The sequence below is a fragment of the Bos grunniens genome, chromosome 5 (assembly GCF_055505025.1).
Source record: "Bos grunniens cultivar Pamir isolate PY7600 chromosome 5, Bosgru_T2T1.0, whole genome shotgun sequence".
Classification (NCBI taxonomy): domain Eukaryota; kingdom Metazoa; phylum Chordata; class Mammalia; order Artiodactyla; family Bovidae; genus Bos; species Bos grunniens.
Window position 1 is genome coordinate 23,914,154 of NC_141169.1, and position 24,380 is coordinate 23,938,533.

Below are 24,380 nucleotides of genomic sequence, written 5' to 3' on the forward strand. Positions count from 1 at the left end.
TTGCCTTGGCCCTGTGAAAAATATTGTGCTATGCTATGTTATATTCCAGCTCTTCTAGAAATTCTTTAGGCTACCTCCGCCCATCCAGTTTCACCTCTCTTTCTCTGCTATGAGTTGAATTCTGTCCCCTCAAAAGATACTGAAATCCTATGAATGTGACCTTGTTTGAAAATACAGTCCTTGGGGTGATCAGGTTTAAATGAAGTCACTTGTTGTTGTTTAGTTGCTAAGTCATGTCTGACTCTTGCAACACCTTGGACTGTAACCCACCAGGCTCCTCTGTCCATGGGATTTTCCAGCAAGAATACTGGAGTGGGTTGCAATTTCCTTCTCTAGGGGATCTTCCCAACCCAGGGATCAAACCTGTATCTCCTATATTAGCAGGCAGATTCTTTATCACTGAGCCACCTGGGAAGCCCAAATTAAGTTGTTAGTAAAAGTCGCTCAGTCGTGTCCGACTCTTTGCGACCCCATGGACTGTATAGATTCTCCAGGCCAGAATACTGCAGTGGGTAGCCTTTCCCTTCTCCAAGTGATCTTCCTGACCTAGGAATTGAACCGAGGTCTCCTGCATTGCAGGTAGATTCTTTACCAACTGAGATATCAGGGAAGCCCAAGGTCATTAGTGTAGGCCCTAATCCAACATGACTGATGTCCTTATGAAAAAGGGAAATCAGAACACAAATGCAGAAAAAAGACAATGTGAAAACACAGAAAGGATGCCATCCATAAGCCACGGAGAATCTGAGGATACCAGAAGCTAAGACAGAGGCTTGGAACTTTTTTTCCTTATGATCTTCAAAAGAAAGCAATTCTGCCAACCTCTGGACCTGTGAGACAATAAATTTTTGTTTAAGCTACTCAGTGTCATTGCAGACTCAAGCTTCTGATACATTCTGTCTTGTATTTTTCTCTCTCTGTTCGTCTCTCTCTCCCCAACTTTCCCTGATCTGGTTTCCATGGATTCCCCAGGCCACGGTTTGGTTTCCCTCACAGATAGGGCCTCCCAGCCTCTCCATCTTACAGAACAGTCCCCCAGGGACACCTGCTCCTCCCCACCAATGATGCAAGCTCTCAGCACACCAGGGTCAAACCCAGGCCCCTAGTTGGGAAGGAGGTTCCAAGGGAAGGGAGACTGGACAGCAGCAGAACAGTCACCTGCTTTTTTCATTTTGATATGTTTGTCAACTAAGTAATATTATAAATGCAAGGCAGACACCACTGCAAATGCCCTTTTCTTAAGCAGGTTAGAAATTGTTATCCTAGCTGTTCTTTGCTGACCTAATATCTTCTATTTTGTGTCCTCTATTATTAATACACGGTCAGGCTCCAACAAAGCCTTTCCCTGAAATTACCAGGAAAATCACAAAATTAATTGAAAGCTGAAAAGCAGTCACTGAGTTTCTATCACAGAATTCTTTGGTGTCACCCTGACCGAGTCTCTCAGACATTCTAATTGAAGTTGGGAATAAGACATTAATCATTGTCACCACAATGCATCACACTGGGTTTAGTACTTAATCATTTTTCATTTGGAAGATGCCTGAAGGTGGGTGGTGTTAATGCATGTTTTAAACACATCAGAAATTCCCATCCTTAGTTGTAGTCTATTCAGTTAACAGATATTAATCAAGTACCTGCAAAGTGGCAAGCAAGATAAAGCCCCTGCTCTCCTAGAGCTTATTATATTTAATGTCAGAGATAGGTGGTAAACAAAAATATATAAAACTGGATCTCGGGTCATAATAGTTCAGGGAAAAATAAAGCTGTAGTTATTTGCTCAATATCAGTCTTCACTTTAGGTTATAGCTTTCATGATGACAGTGGCCATGTCTGTCTCAGTGCTAGGTCACAGTATGCATTTGATAAGGGTTGTTGAACGGGTGAATGGTGGATGGATGGCTAGATGGAACTCAACATACATTTTGGACTCTTAAGAAGCCATGTATATCCTACATTGAAAATTCACTGGTTCAAATATACATTTTCTGAGCCTCCATTGTGTGCCAGAAACAGACTAGACACTGAAAATGAAGGTGGATAAGGTAAAATCCTCTCCTCCAGGGAACTCACACATGTTTCTTTCTTTCTTTTTTTTTTTTCAATATGTTACACACATTTCTTTAGACATCTTAAAGAAAAAAAAGGACCTGGTCATGGACATATACATGTGGTACTCTGTGCTTCTTTGACAGAGGTGGGGGAGAATTAAAGGGGATGGTGATACAAGAAAGGGGTCCCAAAGGAAGGGAAACTTGGACTGAACCTGGAATAGACTGCAAGGTCCAGGAAAAGCATTCTGGGCAGAGGAACCAGCATGGGCAGAAGCTGGAGACAGAATAGTCTAGGGACACCAAGGTCATCTTCTGTTAAAACAGGAACACAGGGAGAAATGATGGAGATGAGGCTAGAAAATGAATCAGGAGTCGAATGTTGATCACCTCCTCCCCATATGTCAGCTCTTTCGTTACGGAAATCTGATGAACTTATCAGACAGGTGCTAAAGGTCAGCAAAGCTAAAGGATTGGGGACACTGAAGTAGTTACATGAGTAGTTGCCTAGAAACCTTGTTTGGCACAAAAGCATCTCTTTTTCCCCCTCCTGTTTCTTTGTTTACACACTGGGCTATCAGATTCTGCATCTTCCTGGATCTGAAACTGCAGATCATCCTCTGGGCAAGCGTGGTGAGGCCACTGGAGTGGTCGTTTGTCTGGCTGCAGGCATAATAAGCCCGGATGGAAATCTACTCTGTTCCCCACACGCTGCACCTCGCTGCCCCAAACCTGCTCTGCTGGTTTAGGCTGGCCTCCTCCTGAAAGGAGAAGTCTGTAGACGCCAGCGGGGGAGGAGCGCTCTGTGAGCCTTGGGGAGCTGCCTACGGAGAAATGCAACCTATCCTAAGGTCAGGCTGCTTTTTACCTTACGTTCACAGAGAGAAAGGGCATCCTCGTGGTTCTGTTTACTTGAGAATCCCCAAACTTAATGGTGCCCCAGCAGGTATTATTATGTTTGTTTTATCCAATCTATGAGAAATATGTACATTCTGCAGAAAGCATGGAAATTAGAGGAAATACAAAGGCTAAAGCTAAAATTGCAATAAATCATTAGAGCTGCTGTTAATGTTTTGGAGTATTTCCTTGTAGTCTTTGTTTTTATGAACACACATACACATCAAATTAATTTGTGTGTGTATTAAGTCATCAGGCTCAGCTGGGTAAGGAATCTGCCTGCAATGCAGAAGGCCTGGGTTCAATACCTGGGTTGGGAAGATCCCCTGGAGAAAGGAAAGGCTACTTACTCCAGTATTCTGGCTTAGAGAATCCCATGGTCTGTATAGTCCATGAAGTCACAAAGAGTTGGACTCTTTGGGACCCCACAGACTGTAGCCTGCCAGGCTCCTCTGTCCATGCGAGGAAAGGCAAGAATACTGGAGTAGGTTGCCATGCCCTCCTCCAGGGGATCTTCCTGAGCCAGGGATCAAACCTGCATCTCTTACATCTCCTAAATTTGGCAGGAGGGTTCTTTACCACTACTGCCACCTGGGAAGCCCCTTTGTATTAAAAAATACCGTTTGAATGATATTCTGTGTCTTGACACCATGATACATGCCATTCCCACTGCATTCTTCCAACATGTGCATGTAACTGTGCTATACCAAGGAAAGATTTTTTTAAATGATTAAATCTCTGCCTTACAGAATTCAGCTTCACCACTCTGACATCTTTCCCTTAAGGTTGTTTCCGGAAGCCTTTCCTGACTATCTTATTTACATTTGTAACCCCCTTCTTCCTCCACTTCTTTTCATAGCATACAGCCATCTCACCTACTATATGTCTTACTTATTTGCCTTATCTCATCCCACAGAACAAAACTGTGGCAAAGCATTTATTCATTCAGTATTCAGCAAACACCTCCAGGTGTCTAGAACTGTGATAAGCATAGAATGGAGTCTACAACAAAAAAGGAGCTTACAATTGAATTAGAAACATCAAACAGTTAAGCAAAAAAAAATAAAGCAGGCTGTAATTTTAAAATACTAAACTAAATGAGGCAGGACAAAGTGGATGTGCTCTGGAGGAAGTCAAGAGAACAGACTGTGAAGTGAGAGTAATAACTGGTAAGAAGTAGATGAGGTTTAAAGGCAGGTTTGAACTTGAGGGAGGAACTTGAGGTAGAAACATTTGGCTCATTCTGTAGACAGTGCAAACTTTTGAGCTGGAGGGTGGCATGATGAAAATGGTTTATAAAAATGACTAGTGGACAAAGAGCAAAAAAAACCCACCAAGATGAGAGGACAGATGAAAGGCAGTAGGGCCTGAGATGGGGAGGGACTAAAAGCAGGTGATAAATGAGAAAGGGTGAAGGACATTGCAGAGGCATAGCTAAGAACTCCCAGTTCAAATGCATCGGCCTCCAGTCAGGCAATTCTCAAAACAAAATGTCAGAATCATCCTCCATTACACAGGACATCGCTAGTCGGCTACAGGAGAATCTGAGGTTGGCTGCTGAATGCGGAGGAGAGGGTGGGAGATAAAGACAGCTTGGATATTCTATGCAAAGTTAAGTCAATTTAGAGAGTCCACATAAAGAGGAATACAAATGAGAAGACAGGAGAAAAAATGTGAATCGCTATTTTAGATAAATCCCATATGGGTTATGCTCTTAATTTACTTACGGCAGATGGCTGGACCTGTGACTGCTTAATTTATTACTGTCCTGCCATTCAGAGCCAGTGCCTTCCTTACGTTCCTAAGCAACTCTGGTGGGAAATGTCAAATTGCATGAAATTTCCTGATTACACCATGTGACCCAAGCGCATCCCACTGAAGACGATTTGAATACTCAAAATCACTTACCCTAGACCCCAGCTGCCAGTTCTGTTCCCATGGCAGACAGATGGGTGGGCCTCCCCCACTTTGCAGGCAGTGTGGTGGGAGTTCTAGGAATAAGACAGACCAAAATAAAGAGTGGGAGAGGATTTGGAAGAAAGCTTGGGAATCTGATATTTCAGATTCTCTCTCATGGTACTGTGCACATCCCTAAGTTCTCTATAAGGGAAGGAAAGTAGCAAAGCTTTTAAAGAGAGGCATTTAAACTTCTCTGTCAATTAAGCAGCCTCTGAGTCAGCAAACTCATCTAATAACCAGAGTAATATTTGTGATAACATCAGAGGATTGAAAAAGTATGGGCAGAATCAAGAGTTAGGCTGGTTTATGATCTGAAGCAGAAAGCACAATGATATGACAAAAGCAACAATTAACATTTAAGTCACTATGTGCCAGGCCCTGAAGGAATTATTATTACCCGTCTTGCACAGATGAGAAAATTGAGGATTCCTAGAGGATTAAGTTAGGTCACAGAGCTAGAGAGTGGCACAGTTACAGACCAGTCCCATGGGTGTGTCAGAATGTAAGAAAGTGCTTGGTGAGAAAAGGTGAAGAGCTACAAGCTGCAAATGCCAGAACCTGAGCATGCCAGGTGCCTCCCTGTGGCATTTCTTCTGAACAGAGGACAGAGATAAGGCTGATAGAAGCGACTGCTTCATGAAGAAGGGAGCATTTGCCAAAGGCAAAGCGGTATCCTACCTTGGATCTTGAAACAGAAAAAGGACGTGTCTGAAATATGAAAATGCCTGGGGTTTAGTTAATCGTCATGTTCCAATGTTGGCTTATTTGTGTGACAAATAAGTGAGATGCAGGTAAGGGATACAGGGGAATGCTCCATGCCATCTTGCAACTTTCCTATAAATCTGAAATTATCCTAAGATTAAAGGGTTATTTTAATTGTTTTTTTAGAAAGAAAAGAGTATTGGTGATAGATTTACAAACAGTCTTCAGAACAGTACCATTTAAAATGGCAATGGCCAGAGCAGCACTGCATTTCTGGGGCTGGTTGTATTTCTCAGCAGACAAGATTATTACTAATGAGAATCACAATGACTAATACTGTTGAGCAGTCATCACTCCAGCCTCCATCCAAAGGATGCCACACACATGCCTGCATGTCATCTTCAAGACAACGCTGATAAATTAAGCAGGTGCTATTATTATCCCAAATCTACAGGTGAGAAAAACACTTAGGGCAGTGCCCAGGATTTCTGGTAGGCACTATTTTTTATTAAATTATAGAAGCTAAGAAATCAGGTCAGCTTGTGAGCAACAGAGTAACTCTAAGTGTGTGAGTCGCTCAGTCATGTCCTACTCTTTGTGACCCCACGGACTGTAGCCCCCCAGGCTCCTCTGTCCATGGAATTCTCCAGGTGAGAATACGAGAGTGCGTTGCCATTCCCTTCTCCAGGGGCTCTTTCCGACCCAGGGATGGAACCCATATCTCCCGAATTGTAGGCAGATTCTTTACTGTCTGAGCCACCAGGGAAGTTCACTCAAACCAAACCCTAAAAGGTTTACCTTTACTAACTCTATGACTTCGGCAAGTTTGAAAATCAAACCAAAGCTAATCCAGGGGAGTGAATTTTAAAGTTTGTTGAGAGTTGCATCATATCAACTTAAGTTTCAAAACAGTTAATGGCTTATTAAGTATTTCAAAATCAATGAGCTGAATTTAATTAAATGATTTGAAGATACCCAGGCTGTGTAGTGCTTTTATTGAGGTCAATAAAAGGGAGCTAAAAATTACCTTTCTCAAGAATCTTGAAATAAGAACCAAGTAAGGGCAAGCAGAGACAATAAGGAGACAGTCAGCCCCTAGGATCAATGGGACCCACTAGGAAAAGAGTTTCCAGATCTCCCTTGGAGGGTCAAATGACCACAGCTCACTGGACCAGGCAGATTCCCCTAGTGAGAAGCATTCCCTGAGAGGGGAAGCTGGAAGAGCAAATTAGGAAGACAGCATTCCGATGATTGACATGAAAATGACTGTGGGGAGAAGGTGGACTGCTGGTCAGCAGCCCTTGCTCATCCACATTCAATTCAGCCCCACACACCTCCATTTAGCATTTTCTTAGTGTTGGGGATGATGATAAGCTCTGGGAAGCATGCAAAGGTGAAAAAAATAAAACAATGCCTATCCTCCTGAGTTTACACCTGGCAATGTGTTTCACCAGAAGAAAACCCAGCAACCATGTGGCACAGGGAATTCAAACCCTGAGCTTGAATCTTCACTCCACTCCTCACTTGGTGCCTGGCCCAAGTTGTAGGCTCTCTCTGGACCTTCATAAGAATAATGGTGACTAATATTTGCCTGGGAAGATCGTTGTAAGGATGGAAAATGAGGTAAGTGTCTATAACAAATGTCTGACACAGAAAGTGAAGAGGAGTCCGTGATAAATCCATGTTGCTTTCCTTTACTTACCCCCAGCAAGAAATAGAAATCTCTTACTTACACCCTCAGTCTCCCACATCTTCATTTCAAACTAGACCTTGACCTCAACTATTACAGCAAAAGGGAGGTCACAGCAGAAAAGTTAAGAAGCAAATTTTTCCCTTCAGAAACTACGGAAGCCCAAGTCCAAAGAGTATAAAGACAACTTGGCATGTATAAAGTATAAAGACAACTTTCAGGATGGACATTAGAGGGACTTCCCTGGTGTTTCAGTGGCTAAGATTCGGTGCTCGAAAGGCAGGGAGCCCAAGTTCAATCCCTGGTCAGGAACTAGATCTCACAAGCCTCAAAGAAGAGTTCATGTGCCTCAACTAAAGATCCCAAGCACCACAACTAAGACCAAGTGTGGCCAAATAAATGAAACGTTTTTTAAAAAGAAGAAGAGTGGACTTTAGAACCTGACCACGTTCTTGTTATCCACCTGCCCCCAACCTAGGGATAAAGATGGCAGTGCTGTAAAACAGAGCACACTTGTTGACAGAAAGCTGCTTAGAACCTGAAAAAGGAGATGCCCTTTTCTAATCCATCAGCCCAGATCTGGAGCCACTTCTAATTTGCACAAGAAATTAGGCCAGCAGCAGCTTTGTCCTTCCCCACCCCTGTGCTTAAAATGTGACACTGTTGCACTTCTAGCCCCAGTTTGAGAAAACAACAAAATCCGAAACCTGTAGTCACATAACTTATTCATTTATTCAGCAAGTATTTACTCAGCCCCTACTGTGTGCTCTGGAACATTTTCTACTCCTTGCATCCCCTGGGCTGCCTTTAATCTCTCTGTTCCATCTCTATGTGCCCTGCAAGCCTCTAGTCTACAATCTATTTACTGTTTCTTAGCCAGCATCCACCTCCTGACAAGTGGGTCTGCCATCCTTTTCCTCCAGGATAGAACATTTTTCTATACTTCCCTGTCCCCCAGGCTTTACCTCTTTCTTCATGGCTTAATTCGAAACCCTTCATCCTTTTAGGGCTCAGTTCCTCTTGCTTCCTTTCCCTCATTTCCCATATTCTATCACCAATATATGATCTCAACTCCTCACACAACAGCCTCTGGAGAGAAGAAAGGAGGTTGAAAGAAAGTAATTCATTTGCTGTGGTTACCCAATTCATGAGTAGTTCAATTCAACAAATTGTGTACAAATAGTAATGGTAATGACAATACCATTATAATACTCACTTGAAACTGAGATGAGAGAAGGGTCACAGTTATTGATAGAGGACAAGTCTAAGGATTGACCATGGGAGTGAGTGTCATGAGGTGGGGTTAGGGCAGGGTCACGGGAGGAGAGAATCCCACCCACCCCCAAAAAATAAGAAAAGATTTGAAAAAATAACCCATGAGGTTAAAACAGCCATCAGGAAGTTTGACAGGAGTGATGTGGGAAAGCGGAATCTGGAGCCACATGCTTAAGGAAGGAAAGTGTATGTGTGAAGAAGGACATGGCAAAAGACAACCAAGTGGGAAACAGACGAATGGCTTGAGAGCGAGAGCTAGTGAGGAGAGCTGAGGGTGGGGTTGGAAATGGTCTGGAAGTAGTCCTGAGAATACCTCTGGTCTTAATCTGTTTAGGCTGCTATCACAAAACTGCCAGAGCCTGGGTGGCTTATAACAAAATTTGTTTCTCACAGTTCTAGAGTCTGAAAGTCCAAGATCCAGGAATCAGTGGATTTGGTGTCAGGTGAGAACTAGCTTCCTGGTTCATGGATGGCTATCTTCTCCTGTGTCCTCTTAAGGTGGAAGGGACAGAGGGAACTCTCTGGGGTCTCTTTTATAAGGGCACTAATCTCATCCATAAGGGCTCCACCCTTATGACCTAATCACCTCCCAAAGGCCCTAATACCATCACACTGGGGATTAGGTATTAATGTTAATTTGTGGGGGTCACATTCAGTCCACTGTATGTACCCTGCTTGTAGGCTCAAGTGAAAAGGCGCAGGACCCTGTGGTCCCTCCCTATCAAGGTCTTCCACCTGCCTTTTGTCTGTGGAAAAACTTCAGTCAAAGAATAAATTTAATCAGAGAAATGAGAAAATGCAGAAGCAAAGAAAAATAGTCCAATAAGACTAAATAATAATAGTTTAGTCAGTAAGCAAAGTCCTTCTCTAAAGGAACCTTTAGTTCCTTCTCAAGGGCTATAGATAATATTCTGAGCCATATCCTGTGAGCTGTCTTATAGATACTGAAACTCCAACCAGGCAGAAGAAGTTAACTACACAATGACCAGACTGTTGTACTTAGTCATTCAAACATGTCTGGCTCTTTGAAGCCCCATGGACTGCAGCCAGCCAGGCTCCTCTGTCAATGGAGAGTCTCCAGGCAAGAAAACTGGAGTGGGTTGCCTTGCCTCCTCCAGGGAATCTTCCCAACTCAGGGATCAAACCCATGTCTCCTGCATTGCAGGCAGATTCTTTACTGACTAAGTTACCAGGGAAGCCCAAGAATACTGGAGTGGGTAGCCTACCCCTTCTCCAGGGGATCTTCCTGATCTAGGAATTAAACCGGGGTCTCCTGCATTGCAGGTGGATTCTTCACCAGCTGAGCTACCAGGGAAGAAGATCAGACTGTAGCCATGACATAAACTGCCACAATTCCAAGAACTGGCCTCAAATAAATGGAAACAAACTGGCCTTGGAACTGAAGATTAACTGCACATAAAACAATCAAGGTGTCCCTGGTCAGACCACCAATGACCAGTTTCAAGATGACTGTCAGAGCTGACTGTGCTGTTTCTGCATGTAGCCCCTTCCCTCTTGACCACTGATTGTCAGTGGGGAGAGTCAACCTTTGGACAGGGCCTGCCCTCCTCTACCCAGTTGCCAGCATCCACAGTAAAGCAAGCTTTCCTTTCCACCAACCTTGCCTCTTTATTAGTTTTTGAGTGGTGAGTAGCCAGACCCCACTTTTAGTTACACAAGGAGTGTTGGAGAGAAAACGGCCAACACCTGCAAAAGAACCAGTGTCCTGGGGAGAACCAGATCTCCAGTGTAGCAAGAAGGTGAAGAGAATATTCAGAGAAGTGAGGTATAGAGGGGATGTTGTGAGGCTACCATGGAAGGGTTTCAAAAGTTGAGGAGGAGTGAGATATAGAGTCAGAAAAGGGATAATGAGGCCATATGGAGATCAGAGTTCGAAGGATGAGAGATGACTTGGGAAATCGGGGCTGACATAAATGGAGAGGAAGGCAAGGTGGATCAGTGCAGGACCCCAGGCAGATAGTAGTGGCACAGCTGTAGGTGGCGGGAGCCAGTGGGTGAGGGTTGGCCTGGAGCACTCAGAGTTCTTGCCCATTGCAAATTTACAATCTCTTGGAGGAAACCCATATAAAGTGACAGAACAGTGCACCCCGGATTACCTTTGGGATTCAAAAACTGTGGAAGCCTATAGGAAGGTCACCCAACTCAAATAAGGAGAGCCAAGGAAAACTGAGGGGGGGCAGGGAGGGAAAGAGAGAGAGAATAGAAATAGAACTCCATGAAATTACTGACACTACCAGAAAATAATTGAGATACTTCTCCTACAGCAATGAATCTTTGTACTACACATGATCTTAGCCAAAAGGCCAAGTAGATATGAAGTGAGTCTTTGTACAAATGAACCATAAACTTTAAAAGTTGTGCAATACTTTATATTCACATTATTTGAATAGCCTTTGATGTTGCCAGAGTGAAATTTATTGCCTTTGGCTAGAGAACTTTTCAAGATTTACACAGCAAAGGGTGAGTATAATACAGTCTTTAATATAAGTTGTAAAATTCTAAATAGATATAAATTAGAGATTGAGTGTAAAACAATAGAAAACATTTTAAAAGCTAAGAGTTTAATACAACCCTCTCTATTACTTGAAATGTCTAAAATTATCTCTGGTATTTAGGGTGATGGTTATAAACAATCATATTGATGGCAACTTCCTCAACTCCCCTATCTAAATTAGCTGTCCTCTTTCTATGTCAACATTTGTTGAGTGCTTAAATGTACCTTCTGTAATCCTCATAACAACCTGAAAGATAATAATTTCCATTTTTAGATAAAATAACCTGCCGTGTTCCATAGCTAGTGAACAGCTAAAGCAAATTCACAACTGTCTGTTAACACCCCTGCCTCTTCCCTTACACTGTGATGCAGTAACATTTTCAAGATTTTTTAATTGCAAAAAGCTATTCATGTTGTCCACACTAGTCAGTGATCCACTAACCACTTTCAGAAGTCTCAAGGAAAAATATTATTGATTAGATCCAAGAAGCTTTTTATATGACTGTTAATACATAAAGCAGAATAAAATATAATGGTAAGAATCTCCCTCTCAGGAACTCTGCAGATCACTGGCTAGTTTAGTGAAGTGAATCTGGTTGGGTTCAGTAGAAGGAACACACTGGAGATAGGCTGACAAGGCTGGCCAGCAAGAAAACCCTAATGGGAACACTCATAACACCATATCTAGAGAGCTGGTGTTGAAAATAGACTTAGTCTACAAAGCATCCTCGTAAAACAAACAAACAAATAAAAAAGGTATCTGTCAGCCCATAAAGATGGGTTGCTAGTCTAATGTAGAACATTTATTCATCCTAAAATAAACCCATGAGATTATGTTTTATAAAGACAAAAAGTTTCAATCAGGGGTGACTGGAGACAGTGATGTATCAATCTTCATCAGCATCTATAAAGTTCAGACAAAATATTTGCAAAGCCCTAATTCATGTCAGATGATAAACCCCAAGGTTTTGTGCAACACAGTTTAAACAATTAAAATTATGTATTACTATCCTTTGCATGGCTGTTCACTTATTTAAATAATTCCCTCTATGGGGGCATTTAATTAGTTTCTATTTTTCTCCAATGTATACAGTGTTATAATCAATGCCCTTTTACATTACATACGTTTTGGCATAATTCTTTGTTTCTTTAGAATAAATTCCTAGAAATCTGGGTCAAAGCACAGACACTGTTTTGAAGCTTTTGATAGATAGATATTGCCAAAATGTCCTCTAAATATTCAAATACACAATGTTCAGATTTCTAGCTCAATGAAAGTTTCTAGGATTCTTCTAAGGAAGATATTAGATCCAGAATCATGGGTTTGAGCCCTGTCTTTACTGTTTGAGCTGTGTCACCTGAGTCAAATTACTCAATTCTACTGTTTCTGTTTCTTGATCTATAAATTGGTTGTGTGTGTGCACGCACATGCTCAGTTGTGTCCAACTCTTTGTGACCCCATGGACTATAGCCCACCAGACTCCCCTATCCATGGAATTTTCCAGGCAAGAATAGTGGAGCAGGTTGCCATTTCCTCTTCCAGGGGATCTCCCCCACCCAAGGATTGAATCTCTTACGTCTCCTGCACTGGCACGCAGATTCTTTATCACTGCGCCACCTAGGAAGTCCATCTGAGAAACTTGGTTATAATATCAGTATTCAACTCATAGAGTTCCTTTATTGTTGTTCAGTTGCTAAGTCATGTCCGACTCTTTGCAGCTCCATCGACTGCAGCATGCCAGGCTCCTCTGTCCTCCACTATCTCCTGGAGTTTGCTCAAATTCATATCCACTGAGTCAACCACACTATCTAACCACCTCATCCTCTGCTGCCCCCTTCTCCTTTTGCTTCACTCTTTCCCAGCATCAGGATCTTTTCCAATGAGTAAGCTCTTTGAATCAGGTGGCCAAAGTACTGAAGCTTCAGCTTCAGAGTCAGTCCTTCCAATGAATAATCAGGGTTGATTTCCTTTAGGAATGCCTGGTTTGATCTCCTTGCTGTCCAAGGGGCTCTCAAGAGTCTTCTCCAGCACCATAGTTCAAAAGCATCAATTCTTTGGCACTCAGCCTTCTTTATGGTCCAACTCTCACAGCCAAACATGACTACTAGAAAAACCATAGCTTTGATGATATGGACCCCTTTGACAGCAAAGTATTCGCTATCTTGTTTTGTCATAGCTTTCCTTCCAAATAGCAAGCATCTTTTAATTTCAAGAATTAAATAAATCAATGTCTGTAAATCGCTTAGAACCAGGCCTAGTAAGAAGCCTTGCATAAGTGATTGCTATTATAATTACCCTTGGATCTTATATTTTTCTACTTCAAAACCAATTTTTAAAAAAGAATTAAGGGAATATGAATTTGCCTTTTTTTCACTTTTCCCAAATTAAAATATTTTTTAAAACCCAGTACATAAACAGCACTTCATAGAAAATATTATATTTTAATAACACTAAAATTTAGGAAGAACACAATGTCAGAATAAACGACTTTTATTCTTACATTTAACTTTAAGATGAAATTTTTATTTATAGTTGTTTTTCTCATTTCTTCATGGAGCAGTGAATACGTTATTTGTTCACTGTGTTTGAGAACCACTGGACAGCAATATTTTCCAAAACCCCTACATTTCTATTTTTTTACTAATTCATAGGTAAAGGTTTTAAACTTAAAAAAAAATGAATTATAGGTTTAAACAGTAGCTTTTGTGAACTATGCAAATAGAAGATAGTAGAATCATAAGGTCAGCTTTCTGACTTTGCAAGATACAAATAATAGAGGAAAAAACATTATTTTTATATGGTTGTAAGAGAAAATAAAAGTGAAGCTTAAACCCATTCTTTGGCCATGAAGCTTGACACTGCTACTTCTATTCTGAGAGGAATTCCTATAAAGTTCTTGAAGTAGAAATGAAATTTCTGAGCACCTAAGAGCCAAATCATTTGTGAAAGATCCAGACCTTGAATTAACTCCAAGCAAGACGTAGAAAGGAACACAGAATTCTTAGGGAAACCACATGAACTAATGGCAGCAAAGACATCAACCACCGATCTCTCCATCCATAATTGTCACCATCTTGAAAACAATTTGTCTTGGATGAAGGATGCTATTGCATGATTTGTCAATCAGCTTTCCAAGTCACTCACTAATTGTCAGGTACATATTTACCAAAAAGCTAATGGTAACAACCAGCATTTGATGAGCACACACTAGGTGTCCTGCAGTGCTCCTGGCCTCCTCTCCTTTCATCATCACGGCTATTCTCTGTGACACGGCAATATTGTTCTCATTTCTATTTTAAAGGGGGCGGAACTGAAACTTGGAAGACATTAGAAACTTGGCTCAAAGTTTACACAGATGGAACCAGATCATAAACCGCGACAGCTAACTCCATGGTCTTACTCTTAACCGTTGTGCCACACTACCTTTCTAGATCCTATCTTATTGTTTTTAAATCTTAAGGGGAAAGACAATAATACTTCCTCATCTCACAAGAAGAGAAAGCATGCACCAGTCATAAATGAGCATCCTGGAAACGACCTGAACTCAGTAAATCTTCCATCACAGGCCAGGCTCCCTACTTTGTTACCCTTGGCAGATACCAGCATTGGTGTTCTCAGTTCTCTCTTTTTAAAATGAGTGATGTCTGAACAAACAAGGAATTCATAGGGGCAAATGATTCAATCAATTTTTCTTTCCTTAAATTCAAAGTTGACTCCTAGTTAACAATTTAGATGGGGGATAGTGTAGGAAAGGAAGAAGATGCTAAGATTCTTAAGTATTATTTTAGGAGATTGGCAATTATTTCATTTCTTTTATTAATTATACAGCTAGTAAGGCCATTGTTGCTGCTAAGTCACTTCAGTCGTGTCCGACTCTGTGCAATCCCATAGACGGCAGCCCACCAGGCTCCCCCATCCCTGGGATTCTCCAGGCAAGAACACTGGAGTGGGTTGCCATTTCCTTCTCCAAGTAAGGCCATAGACCCAATCAAAAAATGGACAGAAGACCTAGAAATACATTTCTCCAAAGAAGACATAGACGGCCAATAGGCATATGAAAAGATGCTCAACATCGCTAATTATTAGAGAAATGCAAATCAAAACTACACCTCACACCCGTCAGAATGGCCATCATTAAAAAATCTACAAATAACAAATCCTGGAGAGGGTGTGGAGAAAAGGGAACTGTCCTACATTGTTGGGAATGTAGGCGCTATAAAAATGTAGGCACTATAAAAAACAGTATGAAGATTCCTCAAAAATCTAAAAATAGAGTTGCCATATGCTCCAACAATTCCTCTCCTGGGCATATATCCAGACAAAACTATAATTCAAAAAGATACATGCACTTCAATGTTCACAGCAGCACTATTTACAATAACCAAGACATGGAAGCAACCTAATGTTTATTAAAAGGTGAGTGGATAAAGAAGATGTGATATATATATATAATGGAATACTACTCAGCCATAAAAAAGAATGAAATGATGCCATTTACAGCAACATGGATGGACATAGAGATTACCACACTAAGTGAAGTAAGTTAGAAAGAGAAAGACAAATACCATATATCACTTACGTGTGGAATCTAAAATATGACACAAATGAACATATCTATGAAACAAGAACAGACTCACAGACATAGAGACTTGTGATTTCCAAGCGGGAGGGAGAGTGGGGGAAGGGTGGATTGGTAGTTTGGGACTATCAGATGCAAACTATTATATGCAGAATGGATAAACAACAAGGTCCTACCATATAGCACAGGATATATCCAATATGCTATAATAAACCATAATGGAAAAGACATTTTTAATTTTAATTAAAAAAATAGTAAGGTCATCAGAATGACAGGCACACATGAAGAAGAAATTTATTTATGAATTATGATACTGACAGCCAAGGACTGTGGAGGTTCTGAGATTATGCCCTGCAGATTAACCTGTAAGCCTGCCATAGATTCATGAATGATGGTACAAACCATGATACTCCTGAGTAAGACACAAAAGAATTTACCACTCAGACCAATACCGCTAACCAAAGTATCAGCACATTCTTGCACTGGTTCCCAGAGTCCCAGAGTTCCACAGGATGACAGGAAGGGGGCCAGATACCATCTGCACAAGCACTGGTTTGCATGACAGGAGAGGAGCCCTGACTCTTTCATACCTTTCATTACATGTGTGTGCTCTGTCGTGTCAGACTCTTTCGCGACCCCATGGACTGTAGCCTGCCAGGCTCCTCTGTCCATGGGATTTCCCAGGCAAGAATACTCGAGTGGGTTGCCATTTCCTTCTCCGGGGGATCTTTCCGACACAGGAAGTGAACTCGTGTCTCCTGTATCCCCTGCATTACAGGAAGATTCTTTACCTCTTGAGCCATTGGAGCTTCTAGAATCTTTCATAATTGGCAGCAAATAAACATGTTCCATTGCTGCAGGAAGTAGTACTTCTATTTTTCAAGGCCATTTACTATACAAGTATCTTTGAAAAGAGGGGCTGGAACCAGTACAATCAATGCCTCTGCTCACACGACATGGAGAAATGTGAGCGACCCATGGGAAACTATCACCCAACAACAACCATTCTGCTTGTTACAAAAGTACATGTTTGAAGGCTGTATCTTATTTAGACTCAAGGACTTTTCTAAATGCTGCAACACTCAGAAATTATTTGCCAGGCTCCTGGACTATTCCTTTTTGAAAGGGTCTGTTTTGCCACTACACTTGTATTTTATGCAGATCCTAATGAGTCAATGGATTCTAGAAATAAAATGTTCACACAAATGCAGTGTGGAAACTAATCCAAAGCATTCCAAGTTAACATGGAATGTAAATGTACAGTGTAGGTGGTTATACCAAGAAGACTGTTGTATACAATTTTCAATAGCAAAATGATTTCAATAAACAGGGATGAGGCTCTTTTTTGGCCCCATGGTGTGGCTTGTGGGATCTTAGTTCCCTGACCAGAGACTGAACCTGTGCCCCTTGCACAGGAAACATGGAGTCGTAACTACTGGACTGCCAGGAAAGTTCCCGTGAGGCTTTTTTAAAAAGTATGATTCTTAAAGTTCAGATTGGGGCATATTGAATCCCCATCTACTCATTATCTCTTTTGAAAGATCAACTAAAAACAAAAGGAGTATCCTCTCTTAAGACCAGTTTTCTTATAAGAATCTAAAATTTTGAGCTATGATATATATTGCCTACTCTACCCTTTATATGAGCCAGAAATTAGACCTGCATTTTACAATCATTATGCATAATTATGAATAAGAACACTATAAACATATTGTTCCTTTATCATAGACCAAAGTTTCACAGACCAATCTCATAGATGAGATTGCACGTATTTGTCCAAGTGAATAAAATAAATATTCTTTTCTTGTATCGACAGTCTCATTTATTTATTCAAGTCATACCACACAGCATGCAGGATCTTATTCACCAACCAGGGATCAAACTCACATCCCCTGCACTGGCAATACAGAGTCTTAACCACTGGACTGCCAGGGAAGCCCCAATAATGATGATTCTTAATTGCACTCAAGTCAAACTAAATTTTGGGCAAAATACATTCATGTTAAAATGACATGGAAAGGCAGATGGTGGTTGTCAGTATCGGGCCATGGGGTGGGAGAGGTGAAGGTGGTCAAAGGGTGTAAAATTTCAGTCATGAGATAAATATATACATTACATTGGGATATAATGTACAGCATGGTGACTATAGTTAACAACACTGTTTTGCACATTTGAACGTTGCTAAGAGAGTGGATCTTAAAAGTTCTCCTTACAAGATAAAAATTATAATTGTTATTGTGGTAATCATTTTGCTATATACATATATCAAATCATTATGTTGTACACCTACAACTAACACAGTGTTATATGTTAGTTATATCTCAGTTTTTAAAAAAGAAAGAAATAGAATGTATAATGGTAATAATATACCAAAGCCTATCAGTCCCACTGGCATTTTTTCAGATTGACCACAATCCAGTAAAGGGCCTCACACATAGCTGAAGTGGATGGTTGTCAAACGAGGGAAAATATTGATATAAATGAACAAGCACTCCTCTCTGTCATTTATACCTTGCTTACTCCATTTCTTCCTAAGGAATATTGGTTTCTTTTCCTCTCACCCATCAACACGATCCTCACCCAGAAAACCGCACTAGTTCCTTCTTCCCAATGGCTCACATGATTGAGTCTCATAGAACCATCTTCCAGTACGTAAAAGCTTAGTATAATGAGTTTCAGAGATCTATATTCAGAACATTCCGTGTAAGTATTTCTTTTGCCTGCCGTAACTCTAGATAGCAGACCTGAATTACAAAAAGCAAAACAACCAATGAAGCTTGAAGGCAAACCATTCTGTTCCTCATATCTATAGGTTTATAGCTGAACTCCATGCAAGGCATTTTCATTGTCATTTCTCTAAGTTTTTTGAATGTTGTTCTAAGTCTTATACTTTCCCATTGATTCCCACATGCCAATGCCCCACATCATTCATAAAATGAAACAGTAGCAAAGATTTGCTGCTTCAAAATGAGGACATACTGACTTTTCCGCAAATTCATTTTATCCAGGTATAAATACCCAAATACTGACAAAGAAACATGGGAAAATGTGCCGTGATATAGAATTGCATCTCAAATATTGTTTTTTGATGATGTTTGTCTGGCAGAGTCCTATATAACTGTGTTTCTATAGTTTGGGATACACAGCCCTACAAAATGTGAAATAGAATTGTCTCCTAATTGCAATAAGGCCTGCTTTGGCAAATGGTCAGAAATAAACCCAAAACGTGACTGAAAGACAATTTTTTGATGTTTTAAGAAATGTAACATTCAATGGAATCAGAGGTTGGTCTCAAAAGAGATGTCATTCTCCTTCTTCGAGTCTCATAAAACACAAACACACACAAACATAAATATACACCCTGGAGAATACTTACCAAGAGCTAAGCTCTAAAATTAAAGAATCTATAGAAAATACAATGATGCACCTGAAAATATTGCTTCAGTATTTCAGTATTCAAAAGTTTTCATTCTCTCTTTTGTGTGAAATTCAATTACACAGAAAGAAAACAAATGGAGTAACCAATGAAAATGGCATATGGGATTTTTTTCAATTACTATAAACTGCACTCTAAAACAAAAAGACCATTTACATAGCAATTGCATCTAATGGTGTGCATTTTTCTCCTGTCAGGCTACCTTTGATTTTAAAAATACCTTCTTTGGAGCCTGAAAGCACTAAACCCAGTCATTAACTCCTTTATAACAACAAATTATTTCTCCCCGTAAATGCAAACAATAATAATCTTGCTCTAATCTTGACATTTCTGTCAAAAAAAAAAAAAAACTTTTTAAAACTTTGACATTTTACTAAGAAAGACTCAGTAAGGTATTTACATCTTTCTAGAAATATTTCATCGAGCCCACTGTGAAGGATCTAAAACAGCAAAAAGGAAAAGTAGGAATCTTATTGCTTTAACTTAATGTATTGCTTTAGAATAAGAAAAAAGAAGCTACTCTTATGTACAAATGCAACACTGATAAAAATATCAAAGCATACATCTATAAGATTAATCTTCTAGAAAATTAAAATGCTAAAATTCTTCTTTAGATTCACTTAAATGGCAATATTTAAGAGATGACTCAAGAACAATTAAAATTTTGCTCCAGAAGATGAAAAAAAACTAATTTAACACATTTAGATAGAAACTACATAACTCTCCATATAAATATATATAACTATATATGTAACTCTATATTCTATGTGAATAGAGTACATGCAACTGTAATGATATATTTATATAAGTAACTATGCATTATATAAGTAACTATATATTTATATAAGTATAGATAATATATAAGTATATATTCATAAAAGTATTTATATATATTTATATTATACATATAAATTAAATATATATCAGGGTTCAATCCCTGGGTTGGGAAGACCCGCTGGAGAAGGGAATACCCACTCCAGTATTCTGCCCTGGAGAATTCCATGGACTTTCCATGGGGTACCAAAGAGTCAGACACAACTGAGCGACTTTCACTTTCAAGAATATATATATGTATATATATTCACTGTCTAACTTATGTCATTTGAGCTTGAACTGGTAAGGTTATCAAAACACTTACCATAGATGCCCCCCCACCCAAAATTTCACATTTTAATAGGAAACATTCCTTTGAGTCAAAAAGAACTTAAATATCAATGACAAGCTAGTGGTGACATTTGAAACTCTTCTGCCACATGGAAAGCAGACTCTAGCACCCACCTTCTCCCACACCTCAATACAGTACTACGTACCTGCAAAAGTTCTGGAGTTCCACCCATATACACCTGACACAATGGGGCAGTCAGATAACAGATGTCACTACCTGCCAGTCCTCCTCCTGGAGATCATGCAGTGTGGTGCAAAGAGCAATGGGCTCTGGAGGCCACAAACCTGGAATCCAATCCTTTTGCTAATGTTGAATCTTGGACTGTTAGTTTAGTAGATGCACAGTCATGTCTGACTCTTTGTGACCCCGTGAACCGCAGCACGCCAAGCCTCCTTGTCCATCACCAATACATCATCACCTTGTCCATCCCGGAGTTTACCCAAACTCATGCCCATTGAGTCAGTGATCCCATCCAGCCATCTCATCCTCTGTCGTCCCCTTCTCCTCCTGCCCCCAATCCCTCCCAGCATCACAGTCTTTTCCAATGAATCAACTCTTAGCATGAGGTGGCCAAAGTATTGGAGTTTCAGCTTCCATCAGTCCTTCCAATGAACACCCAGGACTGATCTCCCTTAGGATGGACTGGTTGGATCTCCTTGCAGTCCAAGGGACTCTCAAGAGTCTTCTCCAATACCACAGTTCAAAAGCATCAATTCTTCAGAGTTCAGCTTTCTTCCCAGTCCAACTCTCACATCCATACATGACCACTGGAAAAACCATAGCCTTGACTAGATGGACCTTTGTTGGCAAAGTAATGTCTCTGCTTTTTAATATGCTGTCTGGGTTGGTCATAACTTTCCTTCCAAGGAATAAGCGTCTTTTAATTTCATGGCTGCAGTCGCCATCTGCAGTGATTTTGGAGCCCCCAAAAATAAAGTCAGCCACTGTTTTTACTGTTTCCCCATCTATTTGCCATGAAGTGATGGGACTGGATGCCATGATCTTAGTTTTCTGAATGTTAAGCTTTAAGCCAACTTTTTCACTCTCCTCTTTCACTTTCATCAAGAGGCTCTTTAGTTCCTCTTCACTTTCTGCCATAAGGGTGGTGTCATCTGCATATCTGAGGTTACTGATATTTCTCCCAGCAATCTTGATTCCAGCTTTTGCTTCCTCCAGCCCAGCCTTTCTCATGATGTACTCTGCACATAAGTTAAGTAAGCAGGGTAACAATATACAGCCTTGACATACTCCTTTACCTATTTGGAACCAGTCTGTTGTTCTTAGATACCACCAATTCAAGAGGGTAGGTTAGTTAGAAAGAAGAACCTGCAAAGGAGTAGAGAAAGATTTCTATTAATATAACCTTCCAGATAGAGTGAGGGAATCAGACTTATTTTATATTTGATAATATGAATAATCAATCTAAAAGTATCAAATATAAATTAGAATAGAATGATGAATGATAAAGTGATGTTTATTCAGTTTGATTCTATACATTCCTGATTGTGTTGATTGTGGTGATGATGATAGAAAATAATAGAAATTACCATATCCTGTGTATTTCCTATGTGTCAGGAAATGATTTAAGTGCTTAGTATTTACCTTTCACAACAACCCATGAAATAGACAGTATTACACCCCACTTTAAAAATGAGCAAATGTAGAAACTGAGAGGATAAGGAACTAGCTGAAGGTCACACAGATAGTAAGTGATGGAGCTGGGTTTCAGACCCAGAACTGCCTACAACTCCAGAAACTTCACTCTTTCTTACTGAGTATACGCTAACTGGATTTCTAAATGGCTCTGTGGACATTCCAAAAAACAAGAACTTAACAAAGTGCTATTAACTAATCTTTATTATCACATAAATATTACTAACATTACTATGAATGTGATAAATTTCTATATATATATATTAAGAACTTTAGGTCTTAAAGTGACCTTTGAGGTAAATTTAATCAACCCTCAAATCTACAAACAAGGATCTGAGCTATCTCAAGTTTCATTGAACAATAACAAAACCACCAGTGGTTCTCATTAGTGCTAGACAAAGTGAAACTCTTTGTTTATATTTGTTGATAATGATGATAATTACAGTTTGAAATAAAATGACAATGCACTAACAGGATAGTATCTGCTTACTCTAGGATTTGACACAAAAGGTTGAAAAGTTTTCAAACCTCATTAACTAACTTTGTTGCTGAATAGTATGACAACCTGGACAAAGGCTATTTGGCTCTCTCTTAATCATTCCGGAATTATCAAAGGTATGTCCTGGTTTAAATTATCCTTCAGTTCAGTTCAGTTCAGTTCAGTCGCTCAGTCATGTCCGACTCTTTGTGACCCCATGAATCGCAGCACGCCAGGTCTCCCTGTCCATCACCACCTCCTGGAGTTCACTCAGACTCATGTCCATCGAGTCAGTGATGCCATCCAGCCATCTCATCCTCTGTCGTCCCCTTCTCCTCCTGCTCCCCATCCCTCCCAGCATCAGAGTCTTTTCCAATGAGTCAATTCTTCGCATGAGGTGGCCAAAGTACTGGAGTTTCAGCTTTAGCATCAGTCCTTCCAAAGAACACTCAGGGCTGATCTCCTTTAGAATGGACTAGTTGGATCTCCTTGCAGTCCAAGGGACTCTCAAGAGTCTTCTCCAACACCACAGTTCAAAAGCATCAATTCTTCGGCGCTCAGCTTTCTTCCCAGTCCAACTCTCACATCCATACATGACCACTGGAAAAAACCATAGTCTTGACTAGAAGGACCTTTGTTGGCAAAGTAATGTCTCTGCTTTTGAATATGCTATCTAGGTTGGTCATAACTTTTCTTCCAAGGAGTAAGCATCCTTTAATTTCATGGCTGCAATCACCATCTGCAGTGATTTTGGAGCCCCAAAAAATAAAGTCTGACACTGTTTTCACTGTTTCCCCATCTATTTCTCATGAAGTGATGGGACCAGATGCCATGATCTTGGTTTTCTGAATGTTGAGCTTTAAGCCAACTTTTTTACTCTCCTCTTTCACTTTCATCAAGAGGCTTTTTAGTTCCCTTTCACTTAGTGGCTTTTTAAAATTATTATTGATTTGTTTTTTAATCCCTCCGTCTTTAATAGGATCATTTTTTCCCATAACCAGTTTACTAGTTATTTGGAAAATGTATTTTTTAAGAAAAAATTTACTATCACTATAAAATGACAAAATTAAATTCTCAGAAGTTTTCAACCTCATTAATAATAATAAAAGACTAAAATGAGATACCATGTTTATGCTGTGAAATTGACAATGATAAGACTCCCCCCGCAAATTCTTTATGTTGGTCAGGGTGTGAGAAAACAAGTTTATATGTTTTAATAATACTAGGAAATAAACTAAGGCAGTCTTTCTGGACTCCATTTGGCAATATTCCTTACAGTGTGTTTTTTCAAAAATATGTAATTTACACAATTCCACTTCTAGGAATGTGATCTCATGTTGCCTTGTGTGCAAAGTCTTGCTTATAGTGAGAGTAATATCTGGGGTGTTCATTATAGCAAGAAAGAAGGAAGGAGGGGAGGCAGAGAGGGAGGAAGAAAGGAAGGAAGAGAATTTAAAAAATCAAAATACTCATCAGTAGGAACTGCTTAAATAAATAAATATAGTGCAGTGCATTCATAAAAAATCAACATTATTTTTCTATTAAAAGTGATATTGTGGATAAATATTATTGAAATAGAAATGACTCACCTATGTTACTATTTTTAAAAAATTATAAAACTCAGTGTAACTGTATGCTTCCATTTATATGAATTTCAAGAACAGGCAAAACCAGTCTGTAGCAATAGATATCATAAGAGTGTTTGTCTAGGAAAGTGGAGAGCAGGTGAAGGAAGCAGACTTATTTGCAAAGAGGTAAGGGAACTTTCTGGATTGGTGGAAATGTTCCAACCTCGGAATATAGCTGGAGAGGGAGGAAGAGGAACAGGGTAAGTACATATGGCTAAAGACTCATCAAAAGGTATGATGATTTGGAGAGGACTTTTGGATGGTGGAATTATGTTTGTTTAGCTTCCTTTTTTCTTTTTTTTCCAAGCTTGTCAACCAGCATTTTAATAGTTAAAATAAACACAAATATAC

At 39.9% G+C, this 24,380-nt stretch overlaps 1 long non-coding RNA gene across 1 annotated transcript in view; it reads right to left on the reverse strand.

Moving 5' to 3' along the window:
* LOC147371404 (uncharacterized) overlaps positions 1–20,543 on the reverse strand; it is a 298,466-nt gene extending 277,923 nt beyond the window's left edge. Inside the window, exon 1 of the long non-coding RNA XR_015163547.1 lies at positions 20,416–20,543. This is a non-coding gene — a long non-coding RNA (uncharacterized LOC147371404). The remainder of the gene's footprint in view (positions 1–20,415) is intronic.
* Positions 20,544–24,380: the final 3,837 nt, after the last annotated feature.